The 16061-nt window shown below is 37.6% G+C and overlaps 1 pseudogene; it reads left to right on the top strand.

Annotated features, from left to right (window-relative positions):
- Nucleotides 1-558: 558 nt before the first annotated feature.
- The window catches only part of LOC103070087 (mitotic spindle assembly checkpoint protein MAD2A pseudogene), a 29712-nt pseudogene continuing 14209 nt past the window's right edge, over nt 559-16061 (top strand).

Genomic DNA, 16061 nt, shown 5'->3' on the forward strand with positions numbered 1-16061 from the left:
TGTACGTGGGGAGACCAGCATGGAGGCTGTGATTCAGGAGTCCCAGGATGGGGCTGGACCAGGAGGCAGAGGTGTTGGGGGTGGAGAAAGGGCTGGAGTCTGGTCGTAGCCAAAGGAAGAAATAACAGGATGGCCAGGGGAGAAAGCTGAGGCCTGAGAGGTGGTGGCCCTGCCTCTTCCTGCCCATCACGCGCTCCTGTGGTCCCCACCTGCTCAGCACCAGGATCGGCCAGGTGAGCGGCGGCCCCAGGCTCAGGTGTCTGGATAGCTGGTCGGAACCAGGGCCTGCACAGAGGGATACGGGCCGTTGAGGCCAAGTCCCGGGCATCCGCCCTCCACTGGATAGGCGGGAGACCTGTGTCCAGGTTGGGGAGACCATGGCCTTGGCCCGTGCCCTGGCTTTCCATGGGGGCTGTGGGCGGGCAGGAGGGCCGTCTCCTTCAAGGCACTTTCCTCTGTCCCTGAGGGCCATGGTCTCCCAGGCAAGAGACAATAGAGCTGGAATTTGAACCCAGCACCTCCTCCAAGCTCCAGACATCCACACCCTCGGGTCCCTAGATGGCTGAGATGTGGGACGCAGGCCAGCCCTGCTTTGCTGAGCAGGAGGACCAGGGACCAGAGCTGCAAGCTGGGGGTCCCGCCTTTACAGCCAGTCTTGCAGACCCCTCGGAGGGGCTCAGAGCAAGGGCTTCCCACCCAGGGGATCCAGGAGCCGCATCTCACCCACTCCTTGAAAGCCGAGTTTTCCCTATCTGTCAAATGGGGATCAGAAGAGCAAGCATCCTGTTATCTTACTGAGAATTGTCTAGATCCGTAGCTTTCAAGCCTTTTTGAGTATGATCTATAGTGAGAAACACATCTTATATCCTGCCCCCCCAAAAATAGCTGTTCATTGCAGCTCTATTTACAACAGCCAGGACATGGAAGCAACCTAAGCATCCATCAACAGATGAATGGATAAAGAAGATGTGCCATATATATACAATGGAATATTACTCAGCCAAAAAAAGAAACGAAATTGAGTTATTTGTACTCAGGTGGGTGGACCTGGAGTCTGTCATACAGAGTGAAGTAAGTCAGAAAGAGAAAAACAAATACCGTATGCTGACACATATATGTAGAATCTAAAGAAAAAAAAAATGGTTCTGAAGAACCTAGGGGCAGGACAGGAATAAAGATGCAGTTGTAGAGAAAGACTTGAGGAAACGGGGACAAAGTCCCAGGAAAGCTGGGACAAAGTAAGAGAGTGGCATGGACATGTATACACTACCAAATGTAAAACAGATAGCTAGTGGGTAGCAGCCGCATAGCACAGGGAGATCAGCTGGGTGCTTTGTGACCACCTAGAGGGGTGGGATAGGGAGGGTGGGAGGGAGACGCAAGAGGGAGGAGATATGGGGATACGTGTATATGTATAGCTGATTCATTTTGTTATACAGCAGAAACTAACACACCATTGTAAAGCAATTATACTTCAATAAAGATGTTTAAAAAAAGAAAAAAACACTACATTAAAAAATACAATGCAACCATAGCAACTAGTCAGTGTTTGTTATAGTTCGGTTTTCTGGTCATGGAATATCTGTTTTACCTTCCCTCCCACACCACCTTCTCAAGTGGTGCAACCCTAGCATACATTATCCAAATGGAAGTTCAGGGTTTCTGGGTGATTTACAGTCATTTTCTTTACAACTGAAGGTTGTGCTTTATGACAGAATAATATATGCATGATAAAGAGAACTTATCTGTACCCACCCTCCTCAACACATACCCAAAATACAATGGTGTAGTGAAAACAGGATAATTGCAGTGAAAACTTCCACTACAAAAAAAAAAAAAAAAAAAAAAAAGGAAATATTTAGAAATACACAGCAGTCTGGATCATAGAAATAATAAATTACTGCTGGACCCCATGTGGAAAATCTCTCAATCCTGGCATAACAGGATCTTAATTCTGTTTTGTGAGTAACTCACCAGTACACTATTCTCCAAGGCTTTCTAATGCCACCCTGTGGGACTGTTCCTGTTCCTTTTCCATTATTATCCATAGACATATATGAAGTGGCTGCTAGGGTATATCCTTCTTTTTGGGGCTGCCCAGTTTTTAGAGTCCATTTCTTACTGGTTCAAGTTTAGAGGTTGAGGGTTGATTTAAGATTAAAATAAGCAATGCATTTTAAAAATTGGCTTTGATCTAATGGCAAGAGAATTCCTCAGACATTGAGCTTCAGATCTATCTGCTTCCTGTCCATTTATGCATCAGCAACTACCTAACCACATCCAAAATAATTTCCTAATTCTAATCGTAAATTCTTTCCTCTCTCTCAAATGCTGAACACCTTTGAACACCTCGAGGTTATCTGAAATAATAGGCTTATCTATTTAGAAAAACTTAATTTTAGCTTTGCACAAGCCTGTGTGATTTTGTTTTCCTGATAATATGTTGCTCAAATCTGACTGTTACAAGTCCAGAAGCAGCCAGAATTTTCCTAACTTTTGAGAGTCTCCAAATGTTAGGATTCTTTGTTTGCTTTCATTTCATTTTGTAAACCGTATAATTATTTCTTGAGCTTATCTCTTTCATAAAATATATTCCGGAAGCATAAAGTAAAAGCCAGTGCATACTATCATTTTAATTTTCACATTTCCTAGAACTACAACTTAGTAGGCATGTGGTCAGTCTACTATATCAAGGGCAACAGCCTTAAATGATGTACTGCCACTGTCCAAGGAGTTGACATGTTTCTGAGCTCTGATATCAATTTCTCAGATACTGTATCTTATTGCTAGGCCAATGCCGTATAGTTTTTATTTATACTGTGAAATTGTTTTACTTCAAAGTACCATTTTTATAATTAAGGAAGCACTGTTGCTAGATAACAGACTAAAATGTGTAGTGGCACATTCATAACAGGATTTTATTTTAAGCTCATATAAAGTTCATTTGGTGTCCCCAATCTGTTAGTTCTTCTCTTCCGAGACATGACAAAACACCAAGCTCCTTCTGTCGTGAGGGAAGATTCCTATGCTATCTTTACCATGTGTCTTTCAGAGTCACTGTACATATTAATCTCAAGACAGTACAAGGAGAAGGAGAATGGAAAACTATTCAGGGTCAGTTTTTATCACTCAAGGTTAGAAGTGGCCCCATCCCTTCTGTTCACATTCTGTTAGTTCAGATTCTTCCAGCAACACGTTATTGTTACCTTGTGCTTAGCATTAGCCCTGAGGTGGCTGGAAGGTTTCTCTGTGTTCCTGTTCTACTGCTGCTCTCAGTTGCCTCTGCACAGCTGTGCACAGAGGTAGATTCTCTTTCCATTCTCTGTCCTGCAGCAGCACACTGCATTTCTCCTGGTGCAACCTCAGTCTTAGTAAGGGTTTATGTGTCTAGGCTGTGGGAAGCCTAGCACCTTCTCAGGGTTTCTGGCAGTATTCTCTATGACTAGAAATTGATTTCTATCTGTGATAGGTTTTAGAAAGAAGAGAAGGAGAAAAAGAGAATTCCCTGTCCCTCCCTAAATAGTAGCAAACTTCTGTTTATATCAGCGCTGGGTCCAGGGGTTTTTCATGGACGTTTCCTAGGCACAAAGGACTTTTATCCTTCCTCTAGAAGTTGTATATATTTGCCTGCTTTATGGCATCAGTGAAGAGAATTTCCTATTCTTAGACAGATTTCGCTTCTACCGCTCCCCAAAAGACCATAGGGTTGAGAGGATGTTTTTCGCTGTCACCTCCACCTCAGTGGCTAAAGACTTGCTTCCTATGGGAAGAAGTTCCAGGGCAGGCATTGTGGCTGAAAATCATCTCATGCATGCCTGTGCCACTGAGGGAATTCACTCTTGTCTTCAGCCCTGCCTAATCTTTCTCCTAAGTATCTGGAGGAAGCCTGTGGGAAGAGCTGTCCACATGTCTGTGGCTCCCAGTTATGCTAAACTGATAGGATAGCCCAGCTCTGTCACAGTGATTCATCATTTCAGCCAGCGTCTCATCCTTCTGTTGAAGCACCTATATCTTCTCTGCTTTGAGAAAAATGAAACAGTTCATTTGTCCCTTTTCTCCTGGGAGAGGTTTGTCACTTGAAATTAAGTCCCTTGGTGGTCTACAGACAAGTATTCTGTACTTTCCAGGAAAGTTACGCTTTTGTAAATGGTATGCCTTTTTTGGTTGTTAGGATAGAAGTCACATTCCCTTGCTTTCCACATCTTAAGTGGAAGTAAAACTCTGTTGATTATTTGCTATGTCTTTTTAGCTACACTGTAAGCACCATAAAGGTTTTATTTATTACTGTAAATTGAAGTATGTAACACTTCAGATATAACAAGAATTAGACTCAAAATTTTAATGAATGAATAAATAGTACATTAATGAGAATATATAATGTTCTAAAAGGAAAATAAATAATATTTGTTTATACACACACATATCCTCTCTTCCCCCCAAAGCTACATACTTCTTTTTTACTCTCATATCTCTGAATTTTATGCCTCCATGGCACTTGTTACAATTGTATCATATGTCTTTGTGTGGAGATGTAGGTATAAATATTGGATTAATGTTTTTTTGTCTCACCAGACTACAGAGTTCACAAGGATATATTTTTGTTTACTATTGTTTTCCTAACACTTAGAACACTATCAAAAGCAGGCCCTCAAATACTTGTTGAATGGATCAATAAATGCCAATGATGCAAAATAGGCAACATCAGGGAGATAGCAGAAAAATAATAAAATAACACAGTATTTTCATTTCAAACATGACAAGAAAAGTTTAGGCAACTGTATTTGAAAGAGGTATTTAAAAAATTCAGTTCAGACTCTTCATTGTATACATGAAGAAATTAAGGGCAGGAGAAATTAAATAACTCAGTCATCGATTTCGTTAGTGGCTGAGTCTGGAATAGAAACTAGGTCTCCTGACTCTAAATGCTTTGCTCTCTTGACTAGTTGCTCTGAGCAAAACATTTTAAGTCATTGGTTTATGGATATAAATTGCCCATGTTGAGAAATAGGGAAAAAGGAAGATAGGCTTCTAAAATATGTCTCAGCCATGATACCCAATCAGATGGCTGTGTTGCAGCAGCTGTCTCAGGGAAGTTATATTCAGAAAAAGCAACACATCACAAGGTCTCTTAATCCCATTGGGCAGTAAATGATTTCACAGTGTATCAGGAAGCACAGCAACTGGCATTTCAGTATTTCCTCCTGAAGGGAAGATGGATGCAAAATAGCTTTACCTTCATGCTCTAGCTGGTGATTTCCCTGCTGTGCCCTTTATAACATAGGTAGGGAAAAAAAAAAAAAAGGAAGGGCATGAATAAAGTCTGCCAGCTATTCCAGGTATTCATAAGTTCAGAAAAAATCTAAAGTTTCTACTAATAACAATAATAATATCTAATAATAATTCTTAACATGAACTGAATGTAATACAAATTATTACTTAAATTCTTAAAACCTTCAACCAGCAATCATAAAAGACCAACAGTCTTTTTTTTGTGTGATTAACTGATAAATACATAGGCTTAGAGAGTTTAAAGGTCTCAGAGAGCTGGAAAGTGGTATCTAATTGATTCAGTTCAAAGTTACTATAATATACATAAATAATACAGGCATAGAATGTAAAAACGTAATTAATGTAAGGATCTCTAAAGTATCATCTGGATGCCTTTGTTAGTTTCTTGATTGTCATGGTCAAGGCCTGAATTCCTTGTCACGAAAAGAAATCAACTTTTAATTCTTTTTAAGAGTACATGAAATCATCTCCTGAGAAACTGTATGATGGTTTTCAAACTACCATCTCTATCAGCTCTGACCAATTAAAAGATAATTAGACCTAGCTCTTTAATTTCACATTTTTTTTGTTAACCACACAAAAATAAAAAGGAACAGGTAATATTAAATTTTGTAATATATTTTATTTAACCCAATATGTTAAAGATGTTTTTCAATTCAACTTGTAATCAAAAAAATACCACAGGACTTTCCTGGTGGTCCAGTGGTAAAGAATCAGCCTTCCAATGCAGGGGACGCAGGTTTGATCCCTGGTCGGGGAACTAAGATCCCACCTGCCATGGAGCAACTAAGCCAGCGTGCCACAACTACTGGGCCCACGTGTCTCAACTAGAGAGCCTGCGTGCCACAACTACAGAGCCCACGCACTCTGGAGCCCATGTGCCACAACTAGAGAGAGAAAAACCCACATGCCACGACTAGAGAAGCCCACATGCCACAACTAGAGAGAAGCCTGTGTGCTGCAAGGAAGAGCCCACGTGCTGCAACGAAAGATCCCGTATGCAACAGTGAAGATCTCGTGTGCTGCAACTAAGGCCCAGTGCAGCCAAAAATAAATAAATAATAAAAATTAAAACCTAAAAAATCCCCCAAACAAAGCTTGGCTCATTAAAAAAAAAAAAAGTACTACAAATAAGATGTTTTACATTTTCCATACTAAGTCTTTGAAATCCACTGTATTATTTTACAGTTATCTCATCATATTTTAGTTACTTTCCAAGTAAGTTTTTTCTAATATATAATGTCCACTAATGTATGTTGCATTTATATTAAAAACATCATCACAGTAACAGTAGTTCTTTAAAATGCAGACATTTGGAAGAAAATGTCAAACATATAGTTGTTTATAGGTTTGCCAGTAAACCATGCTTGAATTGTCTTTTGATCTGAATATTAGATTTTTTACGACAGCGTTTCTAGAATAAATTGCATCTTTTCTTTTTTCTCATATGTTTTACAATTAAGAAAAATAATTTTGAATAATGCATCTCTTCTCTGTTCAAGTAGCAGCTAACACCTACACTGCTGTCTGCTATTAAGTATAATTGTTATTTCCATTACCTGGTGTCCGAGTCATTTTCTGTGTCTGTGAATACTGTCTTCATTACCGTCTTTGACTTATTTAACATTGCTTCTCAACCTAATTTTTAGACTGTATATCACATTTGTTTCTATACTGTGAAAAATTTTCTGTAGTACTGTTTACTCTAATAATGATTTTTCCAAAGGTGATAATTCTTCCAGGAAGCCCATTGTTAATTATCTTCTGAGATCTACTTTTCAGTTGTTCCTAATATGTTTTGCCTTCAAATGAATCAATACTTTCAGTTAATCACATATTATTATGTCATAATATTGCTTGAATATATTTTTGTCACATCCCCTTACTGGTACTGATTTTCACTAGAAAAAATAATTGAACTTCTATAATCAGAGAAGGACCATATCTTTCAACATTCTGGAATGCAGTTTTTGCAAAATAATAGAAAATCAATTAAGAAGAATCAATAAATAAGTACCTCCCATAATACAGTTTTACTTATGCGAAACAAGAATCATTTTTATAGCAAATGGTATTTTATGAAGGTCAAATTTATTTCATAGCAATGAACTAAACAAGTGAGGTAGGAACTGTAATGTTGCTTGGTACTGACTATGTTAGGATGCTGAAACTGACAATTCAAGTATCACTCATAAGCAAGTGAAAATCAGTTCAATATATTTTTTTAAAAATCTATTTCATTACCGTTTTATGAATCCTACAAGTAGCCCATCTTGTACAGTAGATGTTGGATATTTCAGAACTAGGAATTCTGAACCTGTAAGGCTGTAACTCCATGAAATTATTCATTCAAATCCATGTCTTTCTTTTTTCATCTGAGCATTCATGTGTACTTTTCTTTCTTCTTATTCTTGGTTTTCTTCTTCCCTCAATCTCTGATTCTAATATCACATGTTCTAAACTTATCTTTGTCCACACACTGCTTCTCACGTTAGACAAGGTGAAAGAAAGGAACAGGAAAAAAGAATATATTGTGGAAAATATATTTTAAAAAGGAGGTGAATAAAGATCCAGGTTGCAAAGGAAGCCCTCCCATTTTCTAGATGTTTTCCCTGCTTGCTAGTGGGTGATAACTCCAGCAGCTAACATGCATTGTGTGATAGCTGTGTGCCAGGCACTATTCAAAGTCTTTTATAAATATTAGCTGATTTAATTCTGAAAAGTCTATGAGGTATATCAAATTATTATTTCTATCTAATAGATACTAAAGCCTAGAAGGACTAAGAAATTTTTCCAGAGTCACATGACTAGTGAGTGCCAGGGCCAGGATTTGATCCGAAAGTTTGGTCCCAGAGCCTGAGCATGGTTAATAACTCATGATCTTCTGCTTCTTAACTGCTCTGGAGTTGGGAAATTGTTTATATAACAAAGTATTATTTAGTGACAAAGTTTTACAAAAAATTTCTTTTCATTAGCTAAGTGATTGAGAGCTAACTGTAGATATGTAATATTATTTTGCAACAACCAAATATTTCCTTTACTGCACTGATGTATATTGTGAATCTCCAAGAATGCTATATAAAACACTTCATTTTACAAATACATTTGACCTCAGATCTCTTTTATTGAAGAAATATTCTATTATGGCAAGCAAATACACAAAAATTGAAAGAATACCGAATTTATAGATAACATATCTTGATTTTGGACTTATAACACATTATTACAGTGGCCTTTGATTATCACTTAATTTTCTTAGTGAACTTCCTTCACCAAGCTATGTAGGGTGAAATTTGCTTATTTAGCATACATTTATAATACACAACTAATTTTCTATCAAAAAAGCAGTCATTGCTGACATTGACACTTCTCAAATAAGACATTGACGTTTTATAGATGAAGACTGACATACAATAGCTATGTCACTTGCTATAAGTTACTTAACCTCTCTGAGCCTGTTTCCTTACTCCCACATTAAGAATGTTGCTCTAGATAACCTATAAGGGACTTCATAGCATAGAATTGAACAAGTTGGTTTGGAGCCCTTACTAGCTCTCATCCCACTTAAAGGCAAATCCTGGAGTATCCCAGAAAATGTCCCTGTAGCTACATAGACACCACAGAAAATCACCTATCCAAATTCACGTAATAGTTGTTTTTGTTTATTTTTTTTCAAATAGGCTTTTTAAAATCATTACTAGGTTCACAGAAAAATTAAGTGGAAGGTACTGTGATTTCCTGATAAACCCCCTACCTCCATAAATGGATAGCCTCCCCCATTATCAGTATCACCCACCAGAGTGGTATATGTTTCAATATATGGCCTTACATTGACACATCATTACCCTGCAAAGCTCATAGTTTACATTATGACTCACTCTTGGTTTTGTGCGTTCTGTGGGTTTGGATAAATGTATAATGACATGTATCCGACATTATGGTACCATACAGAGTATTTTTACTGGTCTAAAAATGCTCTGTGCTCTGCTTATTTATCTTTCCCTCACCCCTAATTCCTGGCAACAACTGATCTTTTTACTGTCTCGAAGGTTTGTCTTTTCCAGAATGTCACAGAGTTGGAATCATAAAGTAGGTAACCTCTTCAGTTGATCTTTCATTTAATAATATGCATTTAAGTTTCCTTCATGTATTTTAAGGGCTTGAGAGCACATTTCTTTTTAGCACTGAATAAGATTCCATTATCTGGATGCAAAACAATTTATTTATCCATTCACCTACTGAAATACAACTTGATTGCTTTCAAGTTTTGGCAATTATGAATAAGACTGCTATAAATATCCGTATGCAGGTTTTTGTATAGATATAAGTTTTCAACTCTTTTGTGTAAATACCAAGGAGCATGATTACTGAATCAGAACATATTTAATTTTGTAAGAAATCACCAAACTTTGAAAGTTTCTGCACCATTTTGCATTCCCATAAGCAATGAGTGAGAGTTCCTGTTGTTCCACATCAGTGTCAGAATTTGTAGTTGTCAGTGTTCTGTATTTTGGCCATTCCAATAAGAGTGTAGTGGTAGCTCATAGTTGTTTACTTAAGTTTTGTGTCTGGTTTCCATCCTAAAAGCTAGCATTTAGTTTCTGCCTTTAAATCCAGAGCATTTGGTTTGATGTTCTGGCTTTACTCTCTGCCTTTACTTTCTGTTTTGCCCTCCAATGTAGTCATTCCCATTTTCCTTGACTCTACACGGGGCTGTTTTAACATCATTTCTGAACCACTTTGACACCCAGCTCAGTTTCCTATAACCCTTATCTTTTACCTCATATCCCAAGTCATACATACCTAGGAGGGTAAAATAAATAAACACTGCCTACCTGAAAATGATCCAGCCAATAGAATATCAATTAGGTGCCCTGCCAGTTTTTGAGAAAAATAACTAGGCTCCACAACCAGGAATAAAGGGTTTTATTTATCCGCTGTTTGGTATACTGAACACAAAATACAGACAGAATTTGGCTTAACAGTAGTTTTCAACTGTGAAATTATTAACTGAAAAGAATAATGGCTTAGGGCTCAGAGTGACTGGTGTTGAATATAGAATTTACCACTTACTAGCTCTTTGGTCTTGGACAACTTAATTTGCTCCTCTCTACCTCAGTTACCTTTTCTATAAGTTTGCAGTACTAATTTTTTAAATTGAAGTATCACTGATTTATAATGTGTTAATTTCTTCTGTACAGCAAAATGATTCAGTTATATATATATATATATATATTTATGTCTTTTTAATATTCTTTTCCATTGTGGTTTATCACAGGAGATTAAATATAGTTTTTTGTGCTGTACAGTAGGACCTTGTTCATCCATTCTATATATAATAGTGTGCATCTGCTAACCCCAAACTCCCAATCCCTCCGTCCCCCACCCCCTTGTCCTTGGCACCCACATGTCTCTTCTTTATGTCTGTGGGTTTGTTCTGTTTCATAGATAAGTTCATCTGTGTCATATTTTTGATTCCATGTATAAGTGATATCATATGGTATTGTCTTTCATTTTCTGACTTACTTCACTTAGTTTGATAATCTCTGACCATCCATGTTGCCACAAATGGCATGATTTCATTCTTTTTTATGGCTGAGTAGTATTCCACTGTATACATGTAGCACATCTCCTTTATCCATTCATCTGTTGATGGATATTTAGGTTATTTCCATGACTTGGCTATTATGAATAGTGCTGCTATGAACATAGGGGTGGATGTATCTTTTTGAATTATAGTTTTGTGCAGATATATACCCAGGAAAGAGATTGCTGCATCAGATGGCAAATCTATTCTTAGCTTTTTGAGGAACCTCCATACTGTTTTCCATAGTGGCTGCACCAACTTACATTCCCATCAACAGTGTAAGAGGGTTCCCTTTTCTCCACACCCTCTCCAGCATTTGTTGTTTGTAGACTTTTTAATGATGGCTATTCTGACCAGTGGGAGGTGGTACCTCATTGTAGTTTTCATTTGCATTTCTCTAATAATTAGGGATGTTGAGCATCTTTTCATCTGCCTGTTGTCATCTGTATGTCTTCTTTGGAGAAATGTCTATTTAGGTCTTCTGCCCATTTTTCGATTGGGTTGTTTATTTTTTTGTTGTTGCTTGTATGAGCAGTTTGAGTATTTTGGAAATTAAGCCCTTATCAAGTCTCATCATTTGCAAATAAAATATCTCAGTCTATAGGTTGACTTTTTGTTTGGTTTGTGGTTTCCTTTGCTGTACAAAAGCTTGTAAGTTTGATTACATCCCATTTGTTTATTTTTGCTTTATTTTTATTTTCTTGGGAGACTGACCTAAGAAAACACTGGTACAATTTATGTCAGAGAATGTTTTGCCTATGTTCTCTTCTAAGTTTTATGGTGTCATGTCTTATATTTAAGTCTTTAAGCCATTTTGAGTTTATTTTTGTGTATGGTGTGAGGATATGTTTTAACTTCATCGATTTACGTGCAGCTGTCAAACTTTCCCAGCACTACTCCTTGAAGAGACTGTCTTTTCTCCATTGTGCATTCTTGCCTCCTTTGTCAAAGATTAACTGACCATAGGTGTGTGGGTTTATTTCTGGGCTCTCTATTCTGTTCCATTGATTCATTTGTCTGTTTTTTGTGCCAGTACCACACTGTTTTGATTACTGTAGCTTTGTAGTATTGTCTGAAGTCTGGGAGGGTTATTCCTCCTGCTTTGTTCTTTTTCCCCAGGATTGCTTTGGCAATTCTGGGTCTTTTATGGTTCCATATACATTTTTGGATTATTTTTCCTAGTTCTGTGAAAAATATCATGGGTAATTTGATAGGGATCACATTAAATCTGTAGATTGCTCTGGGTAGTATGGCCTTTTTAACAATATTAATTCTTCCAATCTGAGAGCATGGGATATCTTTCCATTTCTTTTAATCCTCTTTAATTTTCCTTATTGATGTTTTATAGTTCTCATGTAAGTCTTTCACCTCCTTGGTTAGGTTTATTTCTAAGTATTTTATTTTTTTGGGTGCAATTTTAAAAGGGATTTTTTTTTTTTACATTCTCTTTTTTATATTTCATTGTTAGTGTAAAGAAATGCAACTGATTTCTGTATGTTAATCTTGTTTCCTACTACCTTTCTGAGTTTGTCTGTTCTAGTAGTTTTTGTGTGGAATCTTTAGGGTATTCTATATATAATACCATGTCATCTGCATGTAATGAAAATTTTACCTCTTTCCATCCAATTTAGATACCTTTTATTTCTTTTTCTTGTCTGATTGCTGTGGTTAGGACTTCCAATACTGTGTTGAATAAAAGTGGTGAGAGTGGGCATCCTTGTCTTATTTCCAGATTTTAGCAGGAAGGCTTTCAGTATTGAGTATTATATTGACTTTGGGTTTGTCATAAGTAGCTTTCATTATGTTGAGATATGTTCCGTCTATACCCACTTTGGTAAGGGTTTTTATCATGAATGGATGTTGAATTTTATCAAATGTTTTTTTTTTTTTTTTTTTTTTTCTTTGCGGTACGCGGGCCTCCCACTGTTGTGGCCTCCCCCGCCGCGGAGCGCAGGCTCCAGACGCTCATGCTCAGCGGCCATGGCTCACGGGCCCAGCCGCTCCGCGGCATGCGGGATCTTCCCGGACCGGGGCACGAACCCGTATCCCCTGCATTGGCAGGCGGACCCTCAACCACTGCGCCACCAGGGAAGCCCTATCAAATGTTTTTTTTTCTGGATCTATTGAGATGATCATGTGGTTTCTGACTCTTCTTTTGTTAATGTGGTTTATTACATTGATTGATTTGCATATTTGAACCATCCTTGTTAACTTGGGATGAATCCCACTTGGTCATAGTATATGATCTTTTTTATGTGTTGGATTTGGTTTGCTAGTATTTTGTTGGGAATTTTTGCATTTATATGCATCAAAGCTTTTGGCCTGTAATTTTCCTTTTTTGGTAGTGTCGTTGTCTGGTTTTGGTATCAGGGTGATGGTGGTTTCATAGAATGTCTTTGAGAGTGTTTTTCTTCTTCAGTCTTTTGGAAGAGTTTGAGAAGGATCAGTGTAAGTTCTTCTTTGTGTGTTTGGTAGAATTCACTTGTGAAGCCATCTGGCCCTGGACTTTTGTTTGTAAGGAGTTTGTTGTTGTTGTTTTTATTTCTGAGTCTAATTTGCTTCTAGTGATCAGTCTGTTGAAATTATCTATATGTTCTTAATTCAGTTTTGGTGGGCTGTACGTAGAAACTTGTCCCTTCTAGGTTGTCCACTTTGTTGTCATATATTTGTTCATAGTATTCTCTACTTTTTTTTTAAATTTCTGAGATATTGGTTATTATTTCTTTTTCATGTCTTATTTTATTTGGTTCCTCTCCTTGGTGAACCCAGCCAGAAGTTTGTTAATTTTGTTTACCCTTTCAAGAACTAGCTATTGGTTTTATTAAGGTTTTCTATTGCTTTTTAGTGTTTTAAAATTTATCTCCTCTAAGATCTTTATTATTTCCTTCCTTATGCTGACTATAGGTTTTGTTGTTCTTCTTTTTCTGATTCTTTTAGTAGGTAGGTTGGGGCATTTCTTTGAGATTTTTCTTGTTTTTTGAGGAAGGCCTGTATCACCATGAGCCATACCTGTGTGACCATCAACTTCCCTCTAAGAACTGCTTTTGCTGTGTCCCATATATTTTATATGGTTGTGTTTTCATTGTCATTTTTCTCAAGGTATTATTTAATTTCCTCTTTAATTTCACTGTTGACCCATTGCTAAACAACAGTATCATGTTGTTTAGTCTCCACATAATCGTTTTTTTCTCATTTCTTTTTCTGTGGTTGATTTCTACTTTTATGCTGTTGTGGTCATAAGAGATACCTGAAATAATTTCTGTACTCTTAAATTTGTTGTGGCTTGTTTTGTGCCCTAGTATGTGGTCAGTCCTAGAGAATGTTCCATGTGTGCTTGAAAAAAATGTGTGTTCTGGTTGGTTTTTTTTTTGGATATAGTATCAGTTAAGTCTGTTCTATTGTATCATTTAGGATCTCTGTTGCCTTATTGATTTTCTGTCTAGAGAACCTGTCCGTCTATGTGAGTGGGGTGTTACAGTCTCCTACTATTATTGTATTCCTGTCAATGGAGTAATCATTCTTAATTCACAAAGTTATAAGTGGGAAAAAATATTTTAAATGCCCAGTTCAATGCCTAGCATGTAGAACGTATCTAATGATACTCATTTCCTTTGTCTTTCTGAGCCTTCTTTCTTACATCATCAGTCTTTCTACTCTTCTTGACTTCTCAGAACTTGGTATCTAATCTGTCTGATAACACTTTCTATTGAGCTTTCAGTCCTCGTTCACTACGTAAATTCTTTTTGACTGAGCTTTGTTTGTTTGTTTTTGTTTTTTTGTTTTGCGGTACGTGGCCTCTCCCGTTGCGGAGCACAGGCTCCGGACGCACAGGCTCAGCGGCCATGGCTCACGGGCCCAGCCGCTCCACGGCATGTGGGATCTTCCCAGACCAGGGCACGAACCCGTGTCTCCTGCGTCGGCAGGCGGACTCTCAACCACTGCGCCATCAGGGAAGCCCTTGACTGAGCTTTGATACCTGAACGTTTTTTGACTGAGCTTTGGTATTGTCAGCTTTTACTAGAATAATCAGACTTCTAACATGTTTACTATATTTAACCAAAAAAAAAGTATATCCATTGACTGTTTATGTACAGTATATAATATTTCATTGCATAAAGATGTTTAAAACAAAGTTTGAAGCCTCAAAAGGAACAGAAGTACCATGTGCCTCAGAAATTCTTTATGAGAAAATTATTATCCTTCCTGTTTTACATATCAGTTAAGACCACAGTGGCTCAGGGAAATGATGTGAATTCCCGAAGAGCAAATTAGGCTGACTTGGGACTTAACCCTGTGGCATGTATCAATAAATAATGCCAGATGTGTAAGACTGACTTAAGAATACTCCTCAGGACAGGACACATTACCATCATTAGATACCTCTTGTATTATTTTCCTTTTCTATTCATTATTTCCATTTCATTCCTATCCTCATTATAAGTATTGTGATGCAAACAGAATCTCTCAGATTACCTGCTCAAGAAGTACTTGTGACCCCAGCTGTCAGACATAGACTCTAACTGTTAATATCATTAGGATCTGATTCAGCTGCAGAGAACCAGGGAACACCCACATTGAATAACCAGTCAGAGCAGGAGTATAAAGACCTATCCTTTACAGCTTCCAAAAGACAATTCTTAGGTGTTATATATATTCCAAGTCTTCCTGTAGACTGGCTAGATTTTATTGGTCTTGCATCATAGTTACACTTCTTCCTCCATCCAAATTTGCTTTCTCTCTCCTTTTTTCACAGGTCTTGATCCCTGTGTGTCACATTCCATCATGGCATCTGTTTCCTGAGAGCCCAACCTAACACAGTAGGCATCAGCTTTAATATTTATGACATATGAAAGTACCTGTTTCCCCAGGCTTCACAAACAGAATGTGTTCCAGGCTTTTTACTTTTAATAAACTGTGGATATTATTGTGTGGAAGCAGGTATCAGGGAATTAGTCAAACCAGCTGCCAGGAGTAAGTTTTCCTAAAGAAAAGAAAAAAAAAATATGTGTGTATGTGAGAGAGAGCATCTCTCTTCAGCATACTTTTAAAATCCCCTCCCAGTTCAAACTACCAGTTTACAACACGTTATATTTCACACATTCCGTTATAAGCCATGGAGACATTAAACTGACAGATGGGAGCATTCTGCTTTCAAATACAAGCTTTTCCCCAATTTGGTTCAGCA

Source organism: Lipotes vexillifer, unplaced genomic scaffold (assembly GCF_000442215.2).
Source record: "Lipotes vexillifer unplaced genomic scaffold, Lipotes_vexillifer_v1.1 scaffold716, whole genome shotgun sequence".
In the NCBI taxonomy this organism is placed as follows: Eukaryota; Metazoa; Chordata; class Mammalia; order Artiodactyla; family Lipotidae; genus Lipotes; species Lipotes vexillifer.